The following is a 21,041-nucleotide window of genomic DNA, read 5'->3' as shown; positions in this document are numbered from 1 at the left end:
TTCATTAAACTGTGCAGTCACATACTTCAAATATATTATTTTGTTAAAATAGTGCTCATAAAAAAACGCAAAACCTATCACTAACCCCCTACAATCAGATGACACAACAAGCCACCCAGTGGAAAATACCCAAAATGACGCGGTGCACTAATAAAAACCGCTCCAAAACAGCTACGGTCACAGTGAAATCTAAGTCACGTTGCACCACCCAACGTGCGGTTCCAAAAACGAACCAAAAAGGCGGCGCTGAGCAGCACAAGCACACACACACACACACACACACACACACGCACACACACACACTGTCTCTCATAGTTATACCACCACGCATGGTACGAGTTGCCGTTACGACAAATAGTGCATCCACTGCAACCTGCATCTGCACCGCCACCTCAGTCGTCCACTTTAAAGCGCTCGAGCGAGTAGTGCCATATGTGTGCTTTGTTGGTTGAAGGAGTGTGCGTGCCCCTAATAAGAGTGATTCGCCTCATCAATGTAGGTTGATAAGTGCACCGAAAACAACCGAAACGAAGGCATCAACTACTCGGCTGCTCCAGTGGTTGCTGCCTAAAGGCAAGTTGTTTGCTACGTTTCGCGTACTACTTGTCATATTTATGCGTTTGATAAGGATCAGTACAATAACAAACTTATATACTGTTTCTTATTGATTAGAGAAAACTCAAACCATTACACGAAAATTATTACCACATGGCGGAATGAACGTTAGTCAGGGTTTAATTATTTATTCTAAAATAAATAAAAAAACACTGTTAATAATTATTCCAATTACATCAAATTTTTCAGCATTGAAATATTCCAATACCATCGACAGCAAATATCTCGGAGCATTCGTTTGTACGCTCACTCACAAAAAACCACCGTCTCAACAACGATTCGCTTGAAATATGGTTTGAACATTCGAATTGCAACTCTCTCGCGTGTCTCTCGACTTGCTGTCCTTTTTATAGTTAAAACTGATTAGAAAACCAAATAAATTCGCAACCCCATATACACGCATACACACACACACAGATATATATACAAATATACCTCGTCCAACAGTGCCACCAGGCAGTCGACAAATGTATTCGGTCTTCGTCACACGTCCAATATGCAATTTAGAAGAGGGAGAGAGTCACTCATGGTGTAGTGTATATCACTTAAAAACGTACTGGCTCACAGGTTTTTTTGCGTATCAATTGTGCAACGTGAAAACTTGCTGGAACAATTAAATTCCTTTCAATAATGAATATTCTACACGAATTTCTCGTACCGATTTTGAAAGCAATGCGTCTCGCTCTAGCTTAGTATTCGTGTTTTTTGCTAGCTATGAATGCATCAAACAGGATGACCTTCACTTGAAACAAGCTTCCTCTCATTTTTTCTCAAAACCCCCCTGTAAACCTCAGCGATCCAAACGATCGGTCATATCAGTGAAACAAGTAAAGTAATCTTAATTCTATTTTTTAGCGATTTGGTTATGTTGATAGTTTTAGATGTTACGATAAAAATTATATACAAATAGATTCAATAAACACATAACTTTCATACGTAATGTACCGTTGATCATATGAAGATTTACATGATGTTACATTAATGAATTTACAAAACCAAAATTACTTTGTATTTCAATTTTACATACATAAATGTTTGTTTAGTTATTTTATATATATTCTGCCTCTTGCCTCTTCCGTCTAAGGTTGAATTGTAGTAACGTGATTGCTGCTGAATGCACATCCAACAACCGACTGGAAATATAATTAACATTCAAGGTACAAATCTCACGTGTACACAGCACCTTTTCATTTGATTGGCAACCAAAAAAAGAACAAACAAACAAACAAAAAATACACCTAAACCTCTAACTTCCAGCGAAAGCATATACACATATACACAAACACGCACAGGCATACGTACACTAAACAACAAAAAACAATTCTGAGCTGCAAAATAATCTGCAACTGCAAGCGACTGGGAAATCTTCACACCCGCTCTGATCAACGAAGCAAATTAAATTTTACCTCCAGTATTCGGTGCACCGCCATCACCAGCCGCCCGAGAAAACATGCTTTGGCTTGATGATGTTGCATTTGTTCAAGCCTAATTCGTGCTTCTGGCGGCGGGTAACAGAGGAGGAGAAAAACGAGGTGCTATGTGCTACGATGCACTTTTGGATGCGATGCGTATGCGGTCTGATTATTTTCTATTCTATAGGTCTGTTCCTCTCTCTCTCTCTCTCTCTCTCTCTACCTCTCTCTCTCTCTCTCTCTCTCTCTTTCTCTCTCTGCCAGTATTTCCTTTCGGCACGCGGCCGTACGAGATTAGTTGATTCTAGTTTTTATACTCGTTTCAATTACTGGCCCAATATACCCCCTGTATGATGCGCATGCCGTGCGTTGTGCATTACCATAGCACTTCTTTTGTCTAATTCATGCATCCTAATTTTTTGCACTTTCTTTTGCATTCTATTCTATAGCTACTCGCTTTTTCGCGATGTGACTGCTACGCTTTCACCCGTTACTTGCGATGCATTCTAAATGTGTGCATCATCCATGTGCAAGTCCATACTGACCTGCGAGCATTTGTTGGCCGGCTGGTTTACTGGTGAACACTGTAACCTAGTCAGTTTATATGCGTCTAAAACAAAACAAATAAAATCGCAATCACCCCTGACTGCCAGCGAACAATGCGAATCAACACGTGGGTTCGTTTTGGGGTTGCCGTGGATGTTTGGTTGTCTTTGTTCTGGAGAAGAATCGCTGCTCGTTTAGCAGAACCGCAACTTTATTCTCTGCAACTGTTCATGTTTTGATTTGCACATTTTTGCACGCGAAGTACGTGCATGTTGCTATCAATGTAGGTATACACAGTCACCATCACTCACTTCAAAGTGCAAAGTACAACTGCGGTACAACATTTGAAAGGCAGGTGTGAAATCAATCACTAATGTACTACTCATCACATCTCACCAACGTTTAACCTATTTTTGCTTTCATTGCATAATCATTTTTCCGTCATCGTCATGATCACTAATTATGTTAAAAAATATATATCACCGCGACAATATCGTAAAGAGTAAAGAGTAAAGATCGGGCAATACATGATTACCTGGAGTTATAAAAAATTTCAGTATCTTCATAGCCACTGCTTTCAAACGGCAAAATTCATACACAAATCATTCCCCTTGTGAGATCTATAGCAAGACGGTGGGAAGCAAAGTGCCCCTGTACTGCGCGAGAACGATCATGAAGCGTTGCTAAACGATCGTACAGCGAATCGCGCTGTATTCCAGCTACCACGCATCGCTAAAAAATGGCGCAGATAATTAAATCTGTTTGCTAGCGGAAAATAACCGAACGTTTCAATCACTCATACCATGTTTTGAGAGCTTGAGCAACAGCCGGTCCTTTGCTGGGGGGGGGGGGGGAAAGAGTAACTGAATGGGAAATCCCGTAAACCCTTCAATCGATTTTTTTTGTATGTATAATCAGTGTATGTGAAATAAAATAAATATTTTGGCAACCAACATTATTTTAACCTTTATTTTCTTGGCAAACAAGCCAAAAGCGTCAGTTGAATTACGTTAGCTTCAATCTCAATTTAGTTTAGTTTTGAAATAAGAACTTTACATAATGTCTCTGTATTAACACCGTCGACAAAATTACTCCTACCTGTTTTACAAGAATAAAGGTATTTATAACAAAATCAAAAAAATCACCTCACACGTGTCAATTTCTCATTCAAATCAAAGGGATTCATGAAAAAAAACACGCTTACAAGCATCCCACTATCGAGATGACTAACAATGGTGATGAAGAAGATAATTTTTATTATTTTTAATTAGGAGAAACGGTCCAAAAACGTAGACGATGATTTTTATGACGAGGTAATAGTAGTCATTGGTAAAGTGATTTGATGATTAACGAATAGCTATTTTAATGCGCATCGATAGGAGTAAGGCTATACCTGTTCCTAAATGGTTTCACTCTGTGTAACCCAAGATGAGTTTTAATCAAATGTGTATATACCACCATTATTTTTACACAAACCTACTAGTCACATTTGGTCAGTTTTTCAGTAAAGCAGTTTTAGTAGTTAAACATTTTTAGTAACACTACCGTATGTGATCCAATTTTAATCCATTTTGGGAAAACCAATGTATAACTTCAACTCAATCCTAATCGTACCCCATAGCAAGGTAATCAGGATAAGTCCCACCACTAACTTTACCACAGGCATTAAAAGGATGGATATATCTATAAACTACATAAATTTTAATTTTATGGTAGATTTAAACACTGAAACTACAAACTCAACGTGGCACTGATGTCAAAAACACGTCACATCATAAAATATTTAATGTACATGCAAACAATTTTAAAAATACCAAACCACGAAATGTTTTGATAACAATACAAAAATATACAACCCATACATAAAAAAAAACAAACCTAGTTGATGAGCTTTAGATGGATGAATAAAAAAAACCTGGCAACTCTTGAGGGAAGCAAATGCTCGTCATCCGAAGGAGACAAAAATTGTCACGAAGTACCGATTCTTCATCGTGAGGTGAGATTTTGTTTTCCTTCCATCTGCATCTTCCCATTCCCATTATCCCACTCCCCCTCTCTCTCTCTCTTTCTCTTTCTCTTTATCTCTCTCTCTCTCTCTCTCTCTCTCTCTATCTCTTTCGTAATATAAGGTGCAAATGGGAATTTATTCAATCGATGGACAAACCAGGAGGAAACCGTGCACCCAGCGAACAACGACGACGGGTTGGTGGTGCTCGAAAACAAATTGAAAATTAAAATGCGCCACCCATAGAACCGGAACCACGTCGGTACGAAGACACCATTGCACCAGGGAAATGAGAGAAATGGAAAATTTTGCAAACGAAAGACCATTCCCTAACCATAGTTCACTCGCTGTGTACCAGCTGCATAAAGAATGAAGGAAAAAATGCACCTAAAAAAATACGCTCTGATGCCGAAAAAACACACCTTCTGATAGCGTGCTGAAAATATCATGCAGCGTCGGAAATATTCCAACGAAAAAACAAGATTACTTTCAACACTACTACTTTCGTCCCAATCCAGCACGATAGGGAACGTTTTTCATCTTTCGCCCATCTCCACAAAACGCACCACGGTACACGGTGCAAGGGAGTGCTAGAGAACGAATGAAAAAAAATCTATTCCTGAGGAGACAAAAAAAAAATCTTCGCTAGCACAATATACCACTCCCAACGGCTTTCAGTGGCGGAAGGTAGGGGATGATGGTTGGATGAAAATTTCGGGTATGCGAAAAGCAAAATTGTCCAAGACAGCGCGATGAGGAAGTCTTTGTTCTAATGGGTTTCGGTTCGGCGCTGGCCTTGGATGGCTTGTTTTTTTCTCCTGGATGAGTTTGTCCTCTTCCCCATATACTTCTATTTCGTCAAAAGTACTTCCCTCCATCGAATGAACACAAAAGAATGGAGAAAATTAACCGAACTTTGTAAAAATCGATCGATAACGCCGTCTGGAAGAGTAATGAAAAATATCGATCAGAAATATAGCAACCAGCTACTGTATGGTCGAAAAACGTTATGATTGATGTATGATTGCTAATGTGGAAGAAAACACTATTGTATCATAACAATTTCTTTACATAAGCGTACATTTTTTTTTTGCATCAATCGATAATTCACCGTGCAGATGCAGATTGTGTGCCAATCTCATGCCCTTAATCAGCCATACAAACCACCACCTTCTGTGCAGTAGGTATTCAACAATAATGTCAAGCAGCCGAATGCATCGCAATGTTCAGGCCGAATTTAAAATTCTCCCCTGCTTGTAGATTCGCGGCAAGATTTTTGGACCAGGCTTTGTCGTTAGTGGGGCGCCCTGTTGCGTTATCGGCCCATCGCCGCCTGTTCCAAAATGTAACTGGGACAAACAGATGCAGCTGCATGCCAGCGAGCAAGCTGTCGAAATGCAAACGAACTAAGCTCCGATGCGATGTCCGCGCGCAAATTTTGTCAAACGCCTTCAAACAACTCGACGGCAGCTTTCGCAGCGTGGAATGAAATCTGTGCACCGGAAGGATCTAACGAATTTGCCTCACACAGGTATTAAGAGACCAGACTAAACTCCCCATCGCACCTAACCATCGTGCATCTCTACGTTACTGTTTCTTCTTTCTTCGGTGCTGAACCAATCAAACGCTCCCCCGAACTGAAGCAACCAGACAAAGTGTCCCGACGAAAAACGCTTCCTGCTAGCATTGAGGTGGCATGCAATCTGTTAGTAGAGGCCGTGACACCCGTGCGCGCTGCACTGCAAGCCCCTCTCTTCGGTTACAACGCTCCAGACATCGGGCCGTCCCAAAAGGTGTTCCAAACTCGTGTGAATTATTCAACACTTTTTGACGCTGCTCAACACCGTTCGCCAATGTCCGCATTAGCTTCGTTTGCTTCATTTTAGGCGGTGATCGGTCGGGCGACGTTTGCTGCTCGCTCTTCATCCCTCTTCCATCGCCGTACGCCAGGCCAGTTGCATATGTGCATGCATTGAGCTAGCAAATACATGCAGCACTATCGATTTTTTTCATTCAGTTCGTGAAACACGCACACACGAAGCTGAATTATTCTAGCAAGAAACGATTTTTGTGTATGTTAAAAATAAGCACAGGTTTTGAATTTCATTCCCGAGCCCAAAACTGATACACAATTTAAGGCGCCAATGCTATTGGCGGTTTTGGTTGAATACGTTTCGTCGTTTGTACACACGTCTGATGATAAGCTGTAAATCATAGAATTAAAGGGTTAAAATTATATTTTCAAACAACCATCATCCATCATTCGGCTGATTTTGAACAGAACTGATAGTTTAACAATAGAAGCTCCTCTCGTGAGCCATTAATTAGCCAAATGAAGGCGTAAATAATAAAGACATTTAGTTAAGCAAAGAAAGAAACATAAAAGACACTTTCGCAGCTCTACCAAACTGGTTACATTTCCTTAATTGTGTAGCAAAATTCCGATATAGATTCGGTAAACCTTACGCGTTGACTCCAATAAAAATTATTCGTTAAAATAAGTAAATGGGTCGCTACTGACTACCATAGCACGTAGCCAACACAAAGTACGCATCCATCTTCACACAACGATGGCCACCGTCCATCCTAGATTTTATTTTTATTTTTTCCACTCTTTATTTCTCTCTCTCTCTCTCTTTCCCACTCTTTTTTACTGCTACTACTATTGCACACTATTGTCTCTGGACTTTTTATCTTGCTTTTTCTTCATCTTCTCGATCCTTATTTTCCATTCCAGCTTTTTTTTCGCCACACGTTTCAGCTGACACCTCTCTCTCTCTCTTTCTCTTTCTCTCTCTCTCTCTCTCTCTCTCTCTTTCTCTCTCTCTCTCTCTCGAAAGAGATTTTAGTTTGTCCCATGCAACCCCGTTGCAGGAAGTCATTTGAATCCCCCGCTGCCACCCTAACGAAGAGGTGAAGGGAAAAAGACGTGATATTTTTTTTTACATCGCCCGTCCTGAAACCTTCCCCATTCTACCCTGTTCAATTCCATCCACTCTTCTATGACCACGCAGCCGAAGGCTACCGCTGAAAAAAAAATAAGAGCAGCAAAACATCATCAGAGCCCTCCTCCGGTTGCAACGCTTTCCCGTTTCAGCTTCCTCTGGAGCTCGTTACACTGGTAACGTTTTGAGGGGAATTGAAACGAAGCTAGCGGGGCGATTGCATCAACAAAAAACAAAAAAGCCCCATCCTATGCACTGCACTCAGTACCACTCTCACAGGCCCTCAAATATGAATGTGTAGCCGCGGAAAGACACCCACGGGATGCACCACCACGAGAGGAAATTAATTCTTTCTTTCCGAGGTGTTGTTTTTGCCTTACTTTGGACTTCCTTTCTTTTTTAGTTTTTCCTGTCCACCGCGAGCTACACCCATTTTGACAGCTTCGGCTTCCTTCGCCGTCCACTGTAAGGATTTGGACTGCTTTTTTCTCCCGCTCTTAGATAGTGTATTTTTCACATGCAAAAAAAAACAGTTCCAACAGTTTGTGAACTACCCAGAAAACCTCCATTCCCATTCCGGCTGAAGATCCTTAATAGCGAAAATGGAAAACAGCATTAAGGCAGACACAAAAAAAGCTGCGCTCAAGAAACGACCACCGCTGCCACCACTACCGCGAATCTTTCTGCATTACCATTTTTTCTCCCGTTTTTCTTCTGCTTTGCGCGTGGCTTTCTGCGTGACATCCAATGCCGTCAGTTCGGCGGACTCTCTACTGGCCGAATGGCTGTTACTGAGGAGATAGATAGTCCAGTGGTTAGGGGGTTAGACGATGGAAAATGAAAAGTGTGCTGCAGGGCACAAAAAAAGGACCACTCGCAAGATGAGACGAGAATTTTTAATATAATTTAAGTTCATTTTTTCTCACCCTCTTCGGCCTCCCGTCTTTCCTCCACCTCACCACCGTGCATTCCTGCGCTTGTTATCTTCCACATCCACAGAGCTAGTGCATTGCTGCATCCTTATTTTGCTGCTGTTAAGATCAAACCATCGCCTGCCGCCTGGGTTGGTTACTCCTCTGCATGCATTTTTGGGTTATTTTTCTCATTTTTTTCTTTTCTGCATATTTTCCTTCCCCTTGCTTGGCAACTCCGTGGGGATGTTTCTCATTTTCACCTTCTCGTTCCATTTCAATCATACCCTACAGCAGCGTTATTGTTTTTTTCAGTCTATCGTGATCTAGCTCTTGGTTTCTTTTTTTCTTCTTTTTGTACCTTTTTTATCATCTTCCCAAGTCATTCGAACATGATTTTTATATTTGGACGTTGTTTTCGTCGTTTTTCATAATTTTAATTCCTACTCTCTGCACTTAACCGATGCAAAATAGTATTTTTACTCCTCGTCCATTTATACAGTGTATATACACCAGTATGCATTCAGTTTTTGAATCGTGGAAAAAAATACTTAATATGAATAAAACTATTTTGTTTCAAATAAATGTATTTTGTACAAACTCAAATGTTTATTATGATTAGTCAATTATGATACTAGTCTAACTGTCTTATCAATTTAATTAAAACATTAAATTTTCAAATTAAAATTTTTGATTTGTGATAAAAAATAAATAAATTAAAAATATGACAAGCATACGTAGCCTAAAACTTACTCATTCTTTGGTTAAATTTTGTTTCACACTTGAAATAGAGTATCAATTTTTCAGATCAACAAAGCATCTAGATTTCAGGACAATTTGTCCATTTTTACTTAATAGGCAACAACCTATAATAAAAAGATGCTTATACGCACATAAACATAATAATCTTCTTTGCTTGACACCTTGCCATGGGCATTTGAAATACAATTTTTCCTATAAAAGTAACAGCATTCCAAATATTTATTTTGTTGAAAGTACTTGTTACACTGGCACAATAAATGTAACATTGATAATAACGTCAACCATGCTCAAAATGCACGTTGCATGCTGTGCAACCCGAGCATATCGTACCGAGCGTATTTTGGAATAAGAGTCATACGATGTTTGCACAACCCAAAGTGCTATTGTGATTCAAATTAATTTGTACATAAAGTAACGTACGCGTAATTCTAACGATTAACTCGGATTTGGTGCATACTCACACTTCTATCACGAATTCACTGATTACCAATGATAAAATTAAGCTTTTCTCCAAACATAATATTCTACCATCGTTACTATTATCGGTGCTGTTGATTGAACTGCGTCGGTAAAATTTGATAGCAAAACAAGCAATGGGGAACCGAGTGTAAGCACATTAGGGCACAAGTAAAACTGAGCGTGAAAAGGGGCATGCAAATTCAATTACTCCTGCCAAACCCAAACAGCTCGTGGTTTCGATTAAACCGTTTTGCTTGGACCATTAGTTCTCATAGCAGCAGCAGCAGCATGGGAGGAATCGAACATGAAGCAACAAAGGACTTGTACAAGTACAGTAAATTGAATCTCATACGCCGTGTGTAAAATTAATCAAGTGAAAATTTGGTTATATCTTTGATACGTATTAAAAATTATTCAAATTAACTTGAAGCCATTTTTATTTCGAACTTATGATGAAGTGCATGCAAGCGAGGTCACGTCAACTAAATGCATACGTTACGATCATGTTCTTTTTCTTATATGCAACAACCGTAGTTGGCCTACCTTATTCACTTAAAAGGTTTGGTGATTTCACTGATTTACCAGTAGCAGGGTAGTTAGTCCTGCGTAAGGGTGCGCCCGAATTATTCAGGATTTTATCTCATGACGAGAAGTTGTTCTGTCAGCAGACTGTATCATGCGATAGGCTTTTTTTCCTTTAATAGTATTTTTTTAAGTAAAGTGAGATATATTTATATTACTGACTCCTAATTTTATGGAAAATCAGTTTAGTTCATCAGATCAGAAAGTTTTCAGTTAGTGTGATAGTATGAACCATTGTGTGACTAAGATTTAGATAATGATTGCATTTTTTCTCAACGATACTAACGACACTTGGCGCATTACTCATGCACATGACATCGACAAAACTCGTAGATTGTTTGTTAAACCGCTTACTCTAAAGTAACAGGAAGGAAAAGTTGAACGGAAAAACACAACTAACCCCATCGGGCGACCCTCAGCACGACTCGGAACAGTGCGCCCCGCAAGCAGTACCACCGAACGGATCCGGTCCTGAACAGTAGGTATGAGCGTCAAACGGTGCACCAAAAAACCGGTTTAGTGCATTTTTCGAGATCAAGTGCACAGCCATCACACAGCCGTCATTTCGCTGCCTGGAACCTTCAATTGAAACCAAACCACCAACAATGCAGGGCTGCTAGCGGCATCAATCGTTAACCCGCTCGAAAATTCCCTTCGTGCGTCACTTCCCCGCTGCCGTTTGTTTCCGCTCGTTTCCACCACAGACCACGACCAAATAACGAGCGATCGACTAATTGCCATCAACTCGAAAAACTAGTCCCTTCCATGCCCGCCCGCTCTCGCTAATTTACTATCTAGCTTCCCTCTCTATCATCACCGGCCTCCTGCCTACTGCCTGCCTCGTCGTTGTATGACTCTGGAAAGTTCCTAAAAATCCTCCATTCCCCGCACTCCCAACGGCATGTAACAAAGCAGTTTCGGAGCTTTCGTCTAGTGGGCCAATGATAATCCAAACGCTCCAAGCACATAAGCGTGTGTGTCCTTCCTTGTCCCAACTCACCCATCCCGCCCGTCGCGTGTATTCAACCATTCCCATACCCTTCGAAGCCGCTCGCCGAACCTTATGACCCATCTGACATGCCCTGAATCTAGCCCTGAAGCACCCCCCCACCCATAACGTACTGACGATCGCACGACTGCAGTTAGGGGAGTACGTGTGTGTGCATGTGCGCGGATGTGTTTTATATGATAGGAATATGGAAAGAAAAATAACAACTCTAATGTTTGATTTTTGATAACAAACTCAAACTCTCGGAGGTCAGTCTGGGTGGGGCTTCAAAAAATAAAAACGATGCGGTTTTGTCCACCATGTAAAAGGTTTGGAAAATTATTTTTCCCCTCCCCTTTCGCCACTGTCCAGTAGTTGGAAGTGGCGGCGCTGTCGCTACCGTTGTTAGTTTGTCCCAAATAGGATAACGGTCATGAAATGATTGTGTGCAGCAACGGGTGGCTAGCTGTCTGTGCAGCCCCGGTGAGAGGATCTGCAAAATCAACAAAGAAAACGGAATAACAACATGTCGACGTATCAAAATGATACCGACACAAAACAACTACAAAACCGTGAACATTCAATGTGTGTGAGTTTGACTGTGCGCTGAGTTAGAGCGGACGTTCTGGAAAACTATTTTTACAGCGTCAGTCTAGCTACGGGTGTTTCGAATTTTCATCAAATGTCCCGCTGAAAACAGGTCGCCATATTTGTGTGTAACAATCGATGTTCATTTTTGTTCGATTTTCTGTCTTTTTCTTTTTGTTGTGGCTGTTTCAGTCATTCAGTAGGTAGACCATTTGCATGACACATTGGTCGAGAGTAAAAGGAGCATTTCAAACTAACATGCATGAAATAGGACTGCAGTAAACAGCGTCACAGAGGAAGCAGCAAAGGAGTATGATTGTAGAAGCGGATAAGGAAGGCGCGCAACACTACTACCGCTAAATGCACTCACACATATCGTACAACCGGTTCGAGTTTTTTTCTCTCTCTACTTTTCCCTTCATGCTTTCGTTTTTGTTTCGTCGCTACATATCGCAGCCATCACGCGGGTTGCACCGTCCAAGGTCTATCGTTGCCCAAGGCCTGCTTGTAGAGAGCGTGAATGACAGTGAAATAAAGCTCCACGTGGACGATGCGCGAACGGGTCGAGACTCAGTTACGAATAACACGAATCAAAATAAATACATCATATAAATTACCTAGAAATTGTTGAGATATTTTATTTTTTGTGAATACGTAATGCACTAATCAATCTCGAATATTACAAACCCAATTAATGAAGTGTAAAAGTATTGATTCAAAGAACCACAAAAGAAGACACCAAGAGCTAAACCACATGCAAATATGTAACATTTAAAGTTTCTCTCATTCCATTAATCAATGTTTGTATTTACTCTGAGAGTTCTACTTAATAAAAGCGCCAATGCGTGCAAAGCCGAACGGGTTCGATTCCCATTCGGCAAGGTCCCCTGAAAAACATGTCCAGTGAGCCTCGAAGAAGAATCACTTTTTCAGTTGACTTTGTTTCAAAAGTTTCCCACGAGTTTAATTGTTTATTAGCTTTATAAGCATGTCATGATTGTGTAATTTACGTTCGCCCTCTTCCCAGCTCAACGCCATTAGATCTCCCAAAATAAAAAAAAACTACTACAATGACGAGCATCGTCTAATCACCGTCGTGATCGTCATCGTTCGCTTTCGTTTCCACCATCATCGCGCACGAAGAAGCAGGACGGCAGTGTTATTAGATTTTTTCCAGCTCCCTTGTGCCCTCCATTCAAATTCGGCCAGCAAAACCGTCCTCAGCTCCACCGGTGGTGCGTTGCTATTTGACGTGCTTATAGCATCTAGCGGTGGCTGTGTGCGTCGTTGCGTGTGCGTTCAAGTAGAACTGAGCCATCATAGCCTTTAGCCGGCGAACACTGTTGGCGGCGAAGGTGATGCCGCCGTGCGTTGGTTGGTTGGGCGCATTTAAACTTTTTTTATTTGGCAGCTAGCCCGTTAGCCACGCCCCACGAAACTAACCTAACGATGGACCTCTTTTTCAGCGATAAAGTGCCCCCTTTCATTTCAGACTCTCTCCTATCGCTAACCAATACGCCGCACACGATCGACCGAGGTGACTAAGTTTTGTTTTTTGTTGTTCTTTTTTTTTGACTAAAGCTTAAGTCTTTTGTAGCTCCATAAAATGCGTACCTTAATAACCGGCAGTTTCAAATCCTAGCAACGGAACAAATCACTTAATCTATGTGTTACAATTTAAACTACTTACTTTAATACCGCAGGCAAAATTCGCTCGGTGACTTACTTCGGCAACGAAATGTCGAAGGTCATGGATGGGTCCGGCATGGACAGCATTTCCTGCGTACCCCCAAGCCGCTGCACCTGCACACGGTCACCTGTTCCGATGCCAAAGATCACCGGTAAATGCCACTGGGAGCGTGCTGGCAGCCTGCTGTTTGTCTAGTTTCTTCTTCCACTGCAAGCCGTGAGGTCCATGGGTGTAAGCGTTTCCCCTTTTCTTTCCAATCGAGTGTGGCGCGTCTTATGCAATAGAAGCTATACTAACACCGCGGCACTGCACCACACTATTGCACTAACACACAGCTCGGGGCGGCCCAACAGTGCACTGCATCACTGGGCCGTTCGCGAACGTGCACGCCTTGGGCTCCTTCGAAAATGGGTAACGTTCAGCGTGGACAGCGTCGTACGCGCCCGCCGCCATTGGCGCCATTGGGCCGAGGTCAAGGGAGCGCAATATTTGCCACTGCACCAACACACGCACTACTTCACACATACACACTTTAAAGTGAACTAGGCAAACCGTGGACAAAGGCACCGAAATAATTTGCTTTATTGCTCCTCCCGAAACATCCAGCAGTGTGTATAAGCGTTTTGTGTTGTATGAAATATATTTTTTTAATATTGCTGCAAGTAATTAGACGAGCTAAGAAGTTATAATTATATCAAATGCACGCATACTTTATTCTAGAATATTTTTTCCATAAGAAACATTACTGTTGCTCACTCTCATCAAAGAGATCCACACTTTTTTATATGCTCGTTTGCTCGTTGCTTGATCTCAATTTTTTTACCAACCCATACCAGTAGCTGATCAGTGTTCGGCGCGCAGCAGTACGCAGTATTCTCCTGTTGCTTGCTACGTGCGCGTTTGAGGGTAGAAGCGAGAAGCGCAAGTATTTTTTTTTCTTTCTATGCACTCACTTCTTTCAAGGAGAATCTTCCCTCTCGAGTCCTACAAACCCCAACTCACTCGCTTGCAGCTTTTGTAGCGGCCTTTCTGATTGTAGTGGTGTGCAAACCCTACGGTTCTCCCCTCAAGCTAGCCGGTTGGGGTGTATTCGTGAGAGTACGTTTACGGAAAGTATCATGGAAAAAGGACAAACCAATATCCCGGAACGGATATCAGCAAGAAGCACGCCTGGCGTGCTGGAAACGGATGTACAGAGCCACGATCGACACATCTAACTAACACACTCTTACTCTGCTCACACACACACACGTCCACTCAATTGGCACACGCTCTTCTTTGGCGACACAGAAGATGAGATGAGGTAACAATATCATCAACAAACTGCTCCAACACAAACACGCTCTCACGCACACACTCACACTCTTGGATCGTCGACTGCATCAACAACAGGTTGGTCGAATCGGTTCGAAAGCGAACACACGCTGACAATCGACTGTCAACCGGTACGGTCAAGCGAATGCGGTACACTAATCGGGCCCCATGGCATGCTGCACCGTAAGTACATTGGCGGTAGTGACGATATTTCTTTCTTATTTCTTGTTTCGTTTGTCTCGCGTACAGTTTCGAAAGCCTATTTCGCTCAAATTTGTCCCATGTATAGTATATGAATAAGAATTGATTTCACGTATGTTTGGAGGTTGTGTTTGTAAACAGGATTAACAACGTTAGTTCCTATAATACACTTTCTTGATGATTCTTTTTTATGGGTACCTAAATGCGACTACTAATCAAAACTTGTGGAGCATAGGAAAGAGGAAAGATAGGAAAATAAAATGAGAGAGAGAGAAAGAGAGAGAGAGAAATAAAGAGAGAGAGAGAACGAAGATAAAAAGGGAGGGAGAGAGAGCGATCTACACAATTGGAGCTGGCATAGGTGGCTCCGTTTGTGTCCCGATCCTTTTCCCGGCACCAGATAGATACACAAATTTGAAACAATAAACACACGTAATGATTGCACGAAAGAGCAACAAATTGGCGGCAGCGGGCGCACGAGAAAAAACACACTCACTACACTTCTCGGCGTTTCGGAAACTTCGCCACAACTGTTTTAGTGCAGGCTGCTGCAGCGTCGTACAACCGAAACAACAACCGACAACCCTTACCTATCTGCCCCCGGTCGTGGTCGACGGTCGTCGCGAACGCCCTACCTCCGCCCTACCTTCCCTTACTCCTGCCCCACCTCCCCCACTCCGTACCAACAAAGCTTCTCTGACTCGTTTTGTGGATAGCAGCAGTATGGTCGGAATGGGGTTGCACGGTAAGGGAGGAAGTGCTGCCACTCCAGACGCAGCTACAGACGCCATCCCATGCCACTTTGCCTTCCCCTTTGCCGTGTGCCCCATGCAATATACAAGACTCGTGCTTACAGCAACCTACTACCAGCGCACTAGCGTAAGGTCAAACACAAGCGAACAACAAAAAAAACAAGCCCACTCTGTACACACACACACCACCACCACCAAGCACGATGCATCGAACAGCAACAGCAGCAGCAATTTGCACGAACTCACCCTCCAACGTGCATCTCAGCAAGCTCGACCGCTCGTCTCTCGGTGCAACTCATCTTGCTGAGTGGCATCCCTGCAACGAGCCCGTGACGAAACGAGACAGTACGTGACGAGCGAGAGCACGACGGACCGATCGGTTGGCACGAAAGAGAACAATAGTAAACATTCTGTAAATGCTCCTGAGTGCCCGTACTGACTGGCTTGCAGGCACTCACAATGATGCACTTTTTATTGTCCCCAAGTACCCCAACTTACAACCCTTTGGGCAACCCTCTGTAATTCTCGCACGTCAAGCGGCTGGCTGGTGATTTAACGCAGCCAAGAAACGCGCCAACAAGCACTGGCACCAATACACACAAAGCGACCGCATTGTACAGACCGTGAACGAACCACAATCTCCAAAATGGTTAATGATCGGCCCTGAATCAAGCCCTTTCAGTGTTTTCAGTGTTGAAAAGCTCGCACGACTGAGCCCTGGAGAGACGAACCGAGACTTGATAAACCCCGCTCGTCGACACTACACATGCACTTTAAGGGTTTCGTTTTGGCAAGTGTCACGATCGATGCGAGTACCGGCGTCACGTGGCCTTCTTTTGACATTACAGAAACAGCAGAGCATTAGTTTTTTTGTGCAGGAGGGTTGGAAACTTGCCCTCCGCCTTGCCCTCCGTTATCACTTCCTTTTCCTTATCCTTAGTACGTGGCTCGATGACCCAAAGGATGGAACGACATCCTCAAGCGACGAACTGACCCAGTCAACATTGAGCCCATCGCCAGTGGCGTATGTAAACCTACCAACACCACCACCACCACCACAATCAAGTGCATTCTCCGATCACACAAGATCACGCACAGCGATCGCCCGACAGTGGTAACTCAAGTGCCCCCCTCGGGAAAAGGTCATAACGTTTCCCCACGCACATACGGTGGCGCGCTCTCGTGCTGGGTTGCGGGGAAATCATCATTGACTGGTTGAGCATTTGGACGACCCAACACCAACTTATACGCAACACCCCTCTGCTGCATCTGTATACGCACAGTGCATTTTCTGGTTCTCAGAAACCGGCATCCTCATCGAACTAAAATGCACGTGCATCGTGAGATGCATCTCAACACACATTACGATGCCATACAGCTCGCTCAAACAGGCTCAGGCTGTTTCTCTCACCCCTTTTTAACTATCCCCATCTGTTTCTCGCCCTCTGTCTCTCGCCCTCTGTCTCTCTCTTTCTCTCTCTCTCTCTCTCTCTCTCTCTCTATCTCTCTCTCTATCGCTTGTTCGCTCTTATTGTAATGTTTCATCTCGCTTCAGCCAGCGCATAGACAAGTGAGTAGATGCAACGTGCCCTAACACTTTTGTGCCCAGCGTGATGATAGCTGTGATGATTTGAATGCGTCGCGGTGGCACCACACGAAGACAAAACCGGCTTTCGATGATGAATAACAAGGAACAAAAACTTTATCAGCCAAGACATTTACGCTTAACCCCAGTGCCAATCGGATCGATTATGACGGTATCGCTTTTTAAAGCATCGTTCAAGTGCATTCGGTCGTCGATTGACTTGTGCGTTTCATAATCATGGACCGGTAAATATTATTTATTATGACTTCATTCCGATATGCTATGTTTCAGCAAAACTTTTAAGCATAAAATCTTCCAACTTTGTTACTCAGCGAGTGCTGTTTTACGTTCGCTGCTAGTACAGTCCCCCTGTTTGGAATGGTAACTCGAGGCAATTTTTATCGTTAAATGTTACACTCCCGTCTGTAACATGAGATAGCATGTAGTCTATCTCGCCTCAGAGACCATCGCAATTGCTTATTGACATAGCTCAAAACCTCAGCAAATAGTTTGAGCGTTAGATGCGATGATTTTGTCAATCGATAATATTACATGCTATTGGCAGTATGGTTGATTTAACTGAAGAAAACTATATTTAAATTTATTGTTTATATTGTTTGATACGATCACCATCGTTGCGAGATGCGTTCCGCAATACGGAAGCGATTTTTTGTTATGCTTTTTTTTACTACTTTGCCCTGATCAGAATGCGGAGCTTATCAATATATTTAGTTGCGCGATGTACGAGAAACACGATTGCGTTTGTTTTGCTGCGCATGCAGTTGAGCTTCAATAGATTCGCAGAACATGATTCAGAATAACACGCAAGTAAGCTTTTGTTAGCAAACCTTGAATGTACCTTAACCGAAGATAAACTTTATTGCATTGTTTGCATTGTTTTTTTTTTAATTTATTTCAGCTTTTATAGCATCACCGTTTCGGTAAAGTAGTTTTTAAAGAAATAAGGACAACGGATTGACAAGCATGACCATTAAGACAACCAGTAATGAGAAGAAACAAATTATGCCCTTCTAAACTACGCAAGTTTATCATATTCTGTAATCATTGCAAGAACTCCCAAATCAAACTACAAACGATAAATATTCTTACTCGAAGTGAAATTTAAGCCGCACATTGCATTGCTCACACTCATCAGTCTAGCCCTGGCTGAATAAATGGTTACAAAAGACCACGTATACGCACGCAAATCTTATAAATGCGTAATGCACAAATATGCAAAAACAGCTTCTTTTATTTTATGACGAGCAATAAAAAGAAATAGGAAGCCTGATGCGTATTCGTTTGGGTCTAGTTTGCTTCAACTATTTGAAAAGCGAAAAAAAAACACTTCTGGGTACTTTCTTCTCACCATGCCGATTTCTTGAGAAAATATTAAACACCATGCCAGCTTCCTGCGTCTGCGTGGCTGCAGCTCCTGGCCGGTTCGTCTTCTTTTCGACTCCGACTCCGCATCCAGATAGGTTGACCGGCCTCGAAATGATCACCGAAACACGCACACATGTATTTGCCGCGGTTGGTGCGGGAAGTCGAACGGCTTACAAAAAAATTAAAATAATATCAATGGCAGCAGCAGCAGCAACAGCAGCAGCAACAACAGCAACGACAATAACAACAACAGCAGCAGCAACGACAACAGCAGCTCTGCTACGAATCGAACCGAAACGAGCAAACCGAAGGAACGCTTCGAGCGAATCCGAACAGATAGTAAAAGCGCGAGGTAACAAAAAAGGGGACAAAGTGAGCGCACGGCAAGCCAAGCAAAGGGGCCTCGGCGAAGGGGTGCACTCTGTGCCCGCTAAAGAAGGGAGGTACTCATTCAACTGCATCTCAAGGTCTCTGGTCGCCGCAGCTCGATGCAGTTGCAATTGCAGCTTGTTCTCGTCGCCCCACTGCACTTGGGCGGCCTAGCACTGTACGGCGCGCTGCACCGGCGTACATCGGCGTGGCAGCGGCCAGGAGGGAAACCGGTGGAAGCGAATGCATTTCGGTGCAACTGTGCAGCCAGCACACTCCGGAACAGTCGCGCGTTCAAAAACAACAACAGCAACAACAAAAAAACACTCCACACGAAATTCTCCTGCCGCGCACTGGTGCGAGCGAGACCGAAAATTCGGGCCTATTCAAGTTCTGCCTTTGCAATTTATAAAACTTGATGTGTTTGTGGGAATTTAGTAGAGGAGTGTACGTGAGCGGTGTATAATTTTTGTTCCTCTTTTTTGTTTTGCACTCCTCGTTTCCCCCCTCCCCCCTCCACGGTTCACCCCCTTCGCTGTCTCTGTGGTGCACGTTGCACAATGCACCGAGAGTTGTGGTGGACAACTTTTCGTCCCATTTCGGACAATGCGTCTGCTTTCGGAATGTGTTTGTGGATTTATTTGAGCGGCAAACGATCGCCGGCTGGACAGTGAGGACGGCGAACGGCAGAGGGGGGGGGGGGAATATTTTTTGTTTCGTGCAACTGTCGGGGAAAGAAGTGGTGCTAGGGGAAGAAAAGAGCCAGAGTAACACAATCTGCAATGCGGCGCGCTTCGGTAACCCTGAGAAAGCGAATTGACCGCGAAAAATATTCGATACGAAATGAACGCTTTTCTTCGCTGGTGTGTGTTTGTATTCATTATTTATTAACGTGCTGGCTTACCCGGTAGATCGACGCGTTATTGCACGAATGGGCTTGATCGTTCCGTAATAACTAGTTTTCTCGAATTGAACACAGACGTACAATTTAAAGTTTAACTAACCGCTATTAGTATGGACAATATGCACATGTGAAAATTGAACTTACACGTTGGTCCCCTCACATGGCACCACGTTCATCATTACTAACCTGTCCCGAATTTATTAAACATCTCCCAAATACACAGCCTCCACACTTTGCCACCTCGATGAATACCTGGCCCGTTCTTTTTCAGCATCCAGCATGTTATCAAAGCAGTTTTCATGCAAAACATTGCCAATCGTTTGTACAAACACCGTTTATTCACACCTTCAATCACTCTCGTCCGCATACATACGCACACATACACTTCCAGGGTTACGTGCAGATCCCGTCTAAACCGATTACCCCCACGGCTTATCGGAGAACCCAAATCGTTCGCTTCATTTGCACCGTTTAATGCAATTAGGTGCATACCCGTAGACCCGACACCAACGATAACCGATCGCTTCCCAAAACCCAAACGACACCTAAAAATAACCCAACGCCATGAGCACCTTCAAAAGGTTGTGCCCGGTTACTCCCTACGACGACGACGACGACGACGACGACGACAGTGACGGCGTCATTCTCCAGTCCCGGCTATCATCATCATCATCGTCAACATCCTATCCGTGTCCTGTGTGAAAATGGTTCTCATTGCTGCAGCGCGTGCCTGCTCGTCCTTCTGGTGCGTACGTGTGCATGTTGGAAATGCCGTGTTTATCCTTCTTGTTGGCTGCACTTTCCTATCGATACAAAGGAACCGTACGCTCAACATTTGATTACACTTCAAACCCGAATCCTTCACCCGTGGCTGCCGGTTATCCTGCCTAGCCCACCGGATGCGTTACGTTTCCTGTACGGGCCTTGTTAGCAAAGGCGAATCTTTTTCACCTCCGGAAGAAAACGCTCCAGTCGCAGCGCTCAAACCCCAGTTTTCCGCCAAACGACCACTCTTGTTGCAACCGTT

At 43.2% G+C, this 21,041-nt stretch overlaps 1 protein-coding gene across 11 annotated transcripts in view; it reads right to left on the bottom strand.

Moving 5' to 3' along the window:
• LOC3291023 (mushroom body large-type Kenyon cell-specific protein 1) overlaps positions 1-16,461 on the bottom strand; it is a 111,942-nt gene extending 95,481 nt beyond the window's left edge. For 2 of the 11 annotated variants that reach the window (XM_061641638.1, XM_061641639.1), the window contains exons 1-2: positions 15,451-15,594; positions 13,504-14,159 (exon numbers count right to left, since the gene is read on the bottom strand). The gene's annotated coding sequence lies outside the window, so the exon portion shown is untranslated. Of the gene's footprint in view, positions 1-13,503; positions 15,595-16,392 lie in introns of those variants that run through there. The other 9 variants (XM_061641640.1, XM_061641637.1, XM_061641648.1 and 6 more) reach the window with 7 other exon arrangements.
• Between the last annotated feature and the right edge of the window lie 4,580 nt (positions 16,462-21,041).

The sequence above is a fragment of the Anopheles gambiae genome, chromosome 2 (assembly GCF_943734735.2).
Source record: "Anopheles gambiae chromosome 2, idAnoGambNW_F1_1, whole genome shotgun sequence".
In the NCBI taxonomy this organism is placed as follows: domain Eukaryota; kingdom Metazoa; phylum Arthropoda; class Insecta; order Diptera; family Culicidae; genus Anopheles; species Anopheles gambiae.
Note: the sequence above shows the minus strand (reverse complement) of the source record. Positions and strands in the feature narration are given on the sequence as shown.